The sequence below is a fragment of the Perca fluviatilis genome, chromosome 14 (genome assembly GCF_010015445.1).
Source record: "Perca fluviatilis chromosome 14, GENO_Pfluv_1.0, whole genome shotgun sequence".
Taxonomy (NCBI): domain Eukaryota; kingdom Metazoa; phylum Chordata; class Actinopteri; order Perciformes; family Percidae; genus Perca; species Perca fluviatilis.
Genome location: NC_053125.1, coordinates 28,296,793 through 28,305,340, shown reverse-complemented (window position 1 = coordinate 28,305,340; position 8,548 = coordinate 28,296,793).

Here is an 8,548-nt window from a genome sequence, read left to right as displayed (position 1 = left end):
GTGTTGTAAGCTTTATTTTGTATGAATTTATCTGCGTGTCACATTTGCGCTGTTTCGTCTCGTTTATTTTTTTTAGTTTTTTATGTGACTGCAGTTTCTGCCGCAAACAGAAGTGAAAGTGAATCAAACTCGAATCAATCAATCTTGTTCTTCTTTGTAGAGACTGAGCCTGCGGTGGCACGTTGGTCCCACGTTCGTGTTCGGTGGGTATCGAAACCCCAAATACTGCTTTTCTTATCAGCCGAAACGTGTCCGTAGGAACAAGAAATGGAGGTGGTTAATAATCGTGATTTGTGTCAAAGTCTTTGGTTGATTTGAATCAAAGTTTTTTTCAGGTTATTTTTTTTTTTTTGTTCAACACGAAACTCTCGCCAAAATGCAACCTTGGGTATTTTTGTGAATGTACCAGAGTCAAACTTTGGTTTTTAAAAGCAGAATTAGAACGGAAATGCCACTTTTAAGATTGACCGTATTTTCGTTTTCAGTCAAATAGCCTTTTGAGTGGGAGTGCTAGGGGCACTCCTATGATCGCATCAAAATCAACATTTTTAAACCACTAAGAAGGCTCGACACAACATGAGACTTTGCTCCAAGTATCACCAGGGGCTCTACACATGAACTCCAGCATTGAGAACATTGTGTTCACAGAGATTACTAAAAAGAAAGGTTAGAGATTAATAAACTCACTTCAGCTGTTGGGTTTTCCGCTCGCCCATCACCTTGCTAGTCGGAAAGCGTCGATCTCCGAATGCGAATGCACGGACTCCATTGGAGGAAATGTCATTCTTACACGAGGCTCCTTTTTCAACCACAAGGTCAATATTGTTTTTATTTCATTTAATTGTTAATTTAGATAGGGACAGTGTATATTAATGGACATCAGTACAAGTGCACAATGTAAATATGCTAGAGTTAGCACCATAGCTAATTTTCATCTATTGTCCCCAGGCAGATTGTTAAAGGTCCCATGGCATGAAAATGTCACTTTATGAGGTTTTTTAACGTTAATATGAGTTCCCCCAGCCTGCCTATGGGCCCGCAGTGGCTAGAAATGGTGATAGGTGTAAACCGAGCCCTGGGTATCCTGCTCTGCCTTTGAGAAAATGGAAGCTCAGATGGGCCGATCAGGAATCTTCTCCTTATGAGGTCATAATTACAATTATACGGTAGTAGGTCGAAATCACGAGACAAGTTCAAAACGATGCATTCGGAGATCGACACTTTTTAACTGACTGTGTTCACAAAAAATGTTCTCAATGCTGGAGTTCATGCATAAAACAAACCTATTGCTTTTGGTTTCTGCACCAAAAGTTACGTATCGCTTCAGCACTTTTATCGTACATAATATCGGAAGTTTCGAGCGATACCCAGCCCTGTTTTAAGTTTTATGACAAAATGCAGCTGTTCTCCTCGTGTCATTTTGGAAAATTGTATCGCTATCGTAAAAAAATATATCTTTCACGAAGCAAATGTCTTCAAAAGAATTGGGACCTTCGTGCCAACTGCCAGTTATGACGTCTGATTGGTTCTTTGTTTCCTCCCTCGCAGCCCATTGGCTGTTATCCCTGGATGCTGTGTTTTGATTGGCTGCTCAGCCTTTTTTGTTGATGCACTTTAATTCTGTTTCTCTGGAAGGTTCTGGAAACGTCTCTTCTTGCCTTTTACAACTTTTGCTTTTTCACTGTTCATGCTTTTCTTTGCTCTCCTCCCTATATATATATATATATTCTTTCCGCTTTCTTGTTGTCTTTCCCACGTCAGTTTTTTGGTTCGTTTACCACTATTTCTTCTTCAGTTTTCACTCATTTTTCCTCAAGTTGTTCAATGTTTTGGAAATGATTGTTTTTGTGAGATGGTGTTGAAAACTCTGCAAATTGGATTGGAAAAAAAAAAAAGGATCTGGAAAATGTTTCCTGGTGCATTTTGAAGTACAAAACTGCAGTAAGCATTTGTAGACCGACTGCCATATATTTTGCCATATATTGTTATGTGCGTTGTAGTCTTCTGATCTCCTGAAGCAGGTCAATCCTGAGCCACGTAATCCCACTCGGATCATTTCATTTTAATCTTCCAAATGTTCTGATTTCTCGCCACGAAAGCAGCTTTACTGTTGGAGAAAGTAGCCTGAAGAACAAACAACGAAATTGACCGGAAGCCTGATTTTTTTAGGTTGATTTGAATCAATTTCATCTATACTCTTCTAGTGTTTCGTTAGCGTTAAATCCATTGGCGTAATTTATGGTGGGGATTTAATGAGGGTTACAACAATAATCAAAACTGGGCCTTTTCCGATTTTATTTAATTTTTTTAGATTTTTTCAATGTTTTGGTTTTTTTTTCTGAAGTTTTTGTAGCTTTTTTCGAGGTCTTTTTGGACAACTTAACGTCTGTCGCCTTTGTGGAGTTTTTAATTTATTTTTTTGGAGCGTTTTTGGCATTTTTTCCCCCCCAAAATAATTTCAATTTCGATTTATTTATTTATTTTTTTAATTATTATAATACATTTTTTTTTTTTTGTCCCTTTCCTCGATACATGCAGACATGTCCCGGGACCTCCCCAGATAGTTGGAGATCTCAACCCCCCTCCCAAATGTTGAACCCAAAGTTACGCCCTTGATTTAATCACAGCTGTAGACGAGTTCATCATCAGCGAAGAAGCGAAACCTGAAACAAGAACGAAACAAACATTTTCGGATCCTTCCAGAGAGACGGTGAAAGTTGAGACGTTTCGGATGCGTCTGTGGTGTCTGCTGGTGTGACAACAGGGTGTGAAGTGTTGTTGTGTGTTTCTACGATATTAATTGTTTTACAGAGAGCGTCTGTTTGTGTCGTTGTCCTGTGCACGCAAACACAAAAATACCTACGTTACGTACACACGTGTAAATACAAGGCGGAGTGACGCCACGTTGTTTCTGTGTTTCAGTTGTTGCACGTGTTCTGATTCAGGACAGAATTTAAATAAAGTTTTAATGCAAGAGTTTGTTTTTTTACTCCAGCTTGGTGTTTGTGTGTCACGTCTGTTAGACATTGTGGTAACACTTTATTTAAAAGGGGTGTTCATAAGACTGACATGACACTGTCGTTGTTACGGCATCTGTCATGAACATAAGGAGTCATTTTGAGTGTTCGTGACTGTTGTCATTGGGTAAATTACGAAACTTTTAATGCAAAGTTAGCATTGGCTGAGATGTCCTTTGTCTTTACAACTTGACATTAAAGGTGCCCTGCCACACGTATTCCATTACTATGTGGTGATGTCTGAAGTTCTACCATGGACTCTGTAACATTATTTGTGGATGAAATGTCTTGGTTACCTTGTTTCAAGCCATTCTGGCGTGGTATAGAAAGCCTGCAGGAAGACTCGGCTCGATTTCTGCCAGTTCTCATTAATATTCAACAAGCTAAGCTGTTTGAATCTGATTGGCTAACAGCTAGCCAACGAGAGCCTGGCTGTCAGAATCCTTTACCCAGCGCAACTATTTATTTCTGTTCAGTGGCTAGAGCTGACAGAGGAGGTAGCAGTTCATTTTCACATTCACCACATAACACAAACACATATGGACCTAACGTGTTTCAAAAAATGCAAGGAAAAATAGTTTTGTATGGCAGGGCACTTTTAAGCAAGACGGTACTGTCGGTACGTGATCTGTGCTGCCTGCACGATCCGTCCTGCGCATGCACAAGATGTTCGTGCAGGCGCACATGATAATCACATTTTAACAGAGGATACGGCACTGCACGATCTGTTCCACGCTAGCCTCCACCGGGAAGCTAACCTTAGTTTAGTTAACCGCTAATTCGGCTAACCGCTAGCTGACAGCTTGATTCAGTCTAAAATAACGTTAACTCAAACTAAACACTGGGGAAAAGCAGCTACAGCTACATTAAGACTTTACAGTAATAACAATAAAGACAAGTATTGAGTGATTGTATTTTAAATGAGCGCAAATTAGTAAAGTAGAACTGACGCAACAGCTGTTACATATTTTAACGGTTATTTTCAGGTTTTATTTTGAGGGTCTTTTAAAGTTATTACATGCTGTCTCAGCTAGCGGTTAGCCGAATTAGCTCGTGCAGTGCCGTATCCTCGGTAAAACATGATGATCATCGGGACAGATCGCGGAGGCAGAACAGATCGTGTACCGACAGGTACAACCTGTCGATGTCTTTGTGTTTTCTGTTGTTACGCCATTGTCTAGTTACAAGGATACTCTGATACTAGTTATTGACACAGAAGTTGTTATTATGGCATCTTCTCTCGTAACTACGAAGATCTCCAATTTCTTTTTTTTTAACCCTTTTGTTGTCTTCTGCTCGGCCATGCACTTGTTGTCCTTCTGTGTCAAAATGGACACTTTTTGACTGTTTTTTTTATTTATTTATGTTTTTGACACATTTTGCTGACATTTTTGTCACTTTCTTCCCACGTTTTCGATGCTAGTTTTCACTAACACCAACTTATTACCAGTAGTTTTACACGTATTTTTGGACTTTATGCTCAATAAATCTCATTTCTAGGAGATTTTAGACCTAATTTTGAAATGATGAATGATTCTGACTAATATTACAGGAACGTACAGTATGTTGTTGCAGAATCACAGACAGGATGTCAAAGTTTAGTCACGTTTTGAAACCATTTTAAATTTTTTTTAAATGCTATAAAATGTAATACCCACAATTCAATGAAAGTAGTGATCGAGTACTTGCAATTGTACTTAATTTCTTGAGTAATTTGGTTAAAAAGAAACCCATATTTCTGATATAGAAGTTTTGAGAACGAGGACAACATGAGGGTTAAAGATTATTTTTTGGGGCATATATTAGGCCTTTATTTCCACAGGACAGATGAAGACATGAAAGGGGGGAGAGAGAGGTGGAGTGACATGCAGCAAAGGACCGCAGGTCGGAGTTGAACCCGCGGCCGCTGCGTCGAAGAGTAAACTTCTACACATGTGCGCCCGCTCCACCAACCAAGCCAACCTGGCCACGAAGATCTCCAATTTCTTTTGTGTATTTAAAGTACCTCGGTAAGTTTTTGAAGATGGCACAAAACTCTTTCTTTGTTCCACGGTGGTTTATCGTTGCTAATGCTAACTATGAATTGTTTATTTTTTTTCTAATAAAGAAAATGTGAAACACATCACTTCCTGAAGAAACTTGGTGAAGAAAACAAATCAAAGACACACACAAACAAAAACACCTGACGAATCACCGTATATTTAATACTGAACAACAAACGTTCATCTAACTTTAATGACACTGTTGGGGAGCGCTGCTGCTACATGCTGTATGTAAATAATGGTAACATCCAAGAATGTCTTAAAGGTCCCATTACATGGTGCTCTTTGGATGCTTTTATATAGACCTTAGTGGTCCCCTAATACTGTATCGGAAGTCTCTTTTATATAGGCCTTAGTGGTCCTCTAATACTGTATCTGAAGTCTCTTTTATATAGACCTTAGTGGTCCCCTAATACTGTATCTGAAGTCTCTTTTATATAGACCTTAGTGGTCCCCTAATACTGTATCCGAAGTCTCCATTATATAGGCCTTAGTGGTCCTCTAATACTGTATCTGAAGTCTCTTTTATATAGGCCTTAGTGGTTCCCGAATACTGTATCTGAAGTCTCTTTTATATAGACCTTAGTGGTCCCCTATTACTGTATCTGAAGTCTCTTTCCCGAAATTCAGCCTTGGTGCAGAATTACAGCCACTAGAGCCAGTCCCACAATGAGCTTTCCTTAGTATGTACCATTTCTGTGTCTGTAGCTATTGAGGAGGAGAGAGGGGGGGCAAGGTGGAGGGTGGGGGTGTGGCCTTGACCAACTGCCACTTTGCTCGTTTGAAAGCCATGATGTCTCTCTCTCATGGGCGGGCCAAATTCTCTGGGCGGGCAAAGCAGAGAAAGAGGAGGTAACCTTCCTCCTTATGACCTCATAAGGAGAAGATTCCAGATCGGCCCATCTGAGCTTTCATTTTCTCAAAGACAGAGCAGGATACCCAGGGCTCGGTTTACACCTATCACCATTTCTAGCCACTGGGGGACCATAGGCAGGCTGGGGGAACGCATATTAATGTTAAAAAAAACCTCCATAAAGTGAAATTTTCATGCCATGGGACCTTTAACACAGAAATAGAGAGAGAAAAAAATTAATTTTCATAATCCCCAATTAGTAATAACAGAACAAACTAGCTGGAGGAAGCAGCAGTGAACATACTGTTAGCCCAGGCTCTACCGTTAACGTTACGTTAGCATGTTTCACTCCATGTGTTAATGGCCACACAGTGAAAACCTTACATTCACATTCAACTGAAAGTCATTTGTAAATTAAGTTACATACTCTATCTTCATATTATCTTTGAGCGGGTAGATTTTATTTTATTTTTGCTGTCTGGCGATGTTGTACCTGAGTTTTAGTGTCACTTCTGTTCACCAACTGCCTTTTGTGAAGAAAATAAGATGAAAGACCGCTAACAAGTCACATGTAAGTATTTTATCTAATGCCATAAAGCTTAAACTATTCAAATGTCATTTTTTACGTAACATTAGCAAGATCATTGCTAATTTTCAGCAGCAAGCTAGTTAGCAGTTACTGTTAGCTTAAGTGGTAACGTTAGTGAGTTAATTAGTTGCTAGCTTATGAATTCCGCACAGTCACAAAGTCAAGTTTAAAACTGGTAGAAAATCACGTACTAAAATTAATAAAATGAAAATGTGATGTAGGTCATTATACTAATTTAAATTTCAGCTAGCTAGTTAGCAGTTAGTAATACTATTATCTTAATAGCACAGCCAGGCAGTCCAGCTTAAATCTCTGGTAGAAAAACTTGACTTGCTAGCAAAACTGTTTGGCCTTAATGACGACGCCTGTTTGTCTTGAAGTTGTAATGGTTTCGTAGACTCGGTTCAGCAGGAGAGTGGGCTGGCTCTGATTGGGAAACACCTGGATGGAAAATGTGAGTGTGGAGACTCGGAGACAATAAAACACATCTTGATTCAATGCAAGAACTACATAGGGCCTAATTTTCAGTGAAAATAAAATTCTTAGAAATGTGGGACCATTGGGCTGTGGGACCATAGGGCTGTGGGACCATTGGACTGTGGGAACATAGGCCTGTGGGAACGTAGGGCTGTGGGACCATAGGGCTGTGGGACCATAGGGCTGTGGGAACATAGGGCTGTGGGACCATAGGGCTGTGGGAACATAGGGCTGTGGGACCATAGGGCTGTGGGACCATAGGGCTGTGGGACCATAGGGCTGTGGGAACATAGGGCTGTGGGACCATAGGGCTGTGGGAACATAGGGCTGTGGGAACATAGGGCTGTGGGAACATAGGGCTGTGGGACCATAGGGCTGTGGGACCATAGGGCTGTGGGAACATAGGGCTGTGGGAACATAGGGCTGTGGGAACATAGGGCTGTGGGACCATAGGGCTGTGGGACCATAGGGCTGTGGGAACATAGGGCTGTGGGAACATAGGGCTGTGGGACCATAGGGCTGTGGGAACATAGGGCTGTGGGAACATAGGGCTGTGGGAACATAGGGCTGTGGGACCATTAGACTGTGGGGCCATTAGACTGTGGGGCCATTGGGCTGAGGGAACGTAGAGCTGTGAGAACATAGGGCTGTGGGACCATAGGGCCCCGTATGGAGGCTAATTACCGTTGGCAAGAAAGGATAACGAGATATTGACTTAGTGTGTCAACATTTGAATTTATATTTTTGGCTTTGTGTCAAAATTTTTTATTTACTTAGTCAAAGTTTACTGTCCCATCATTTTGAACTTGTAAGTCATAGTTTTATTGACTGTTGTGTCGTGATTTTGACTTACTACCATATGATTGTTACTCAGCATATCACAAGTTAGTAACGTTAGTACACTAAGTATCTCATGGTTTGGACTGAGTATCTCAATTTAACTTTTGACTATTTCTTATGTTTTGTCATCATTAACATTAAATGGCTTTTTAAAAATATTTTCTGGGGATTAGGCTCAGGGAAGATGTGGGCTACCAGCCTATCGCCTTTGGTACCTTGTAGTGAAGGGAATATTTACCAAAAAAGACAATAAGGCCCAAAGGCCTAAGTATCTGACTCCAGTTACTCTATCCACACTAATTCCTGTGCGTCTGTTGATGAGACTTATGACACCAGAACTCAAAGAGCAAATCTGAGACAATAGATTCAAATCAAGCCAAGTTTACTAAGTCCAGCAGTTAAGTTTACAAAACATATGTGGGTTCACAAATGACACTAAGTTTCCCTAGCTTCAGACACGAGTGTACGGAGCTCAGGTCAGCAAAGACTCTGTCAAGTTGTGAGCCCCGTTCTGCCCTATCCCTGTGTTCTTATCCTCTTCTTGCAGGCCGGTGTCCTCCTCTGTCTCTAGGCAGAAACTGCTATCTTCATACACCACACACATTAGGGTTTGGGGCCTGTTTGTGGTATAACTGTAACTTCCTCTCCTTGTTCTTGTAACCTTTAAAAATGCACTTTTATGCCGTATGAAGCCTACACTATTTTCATGCTTTAAACTTAACCTTTTGTG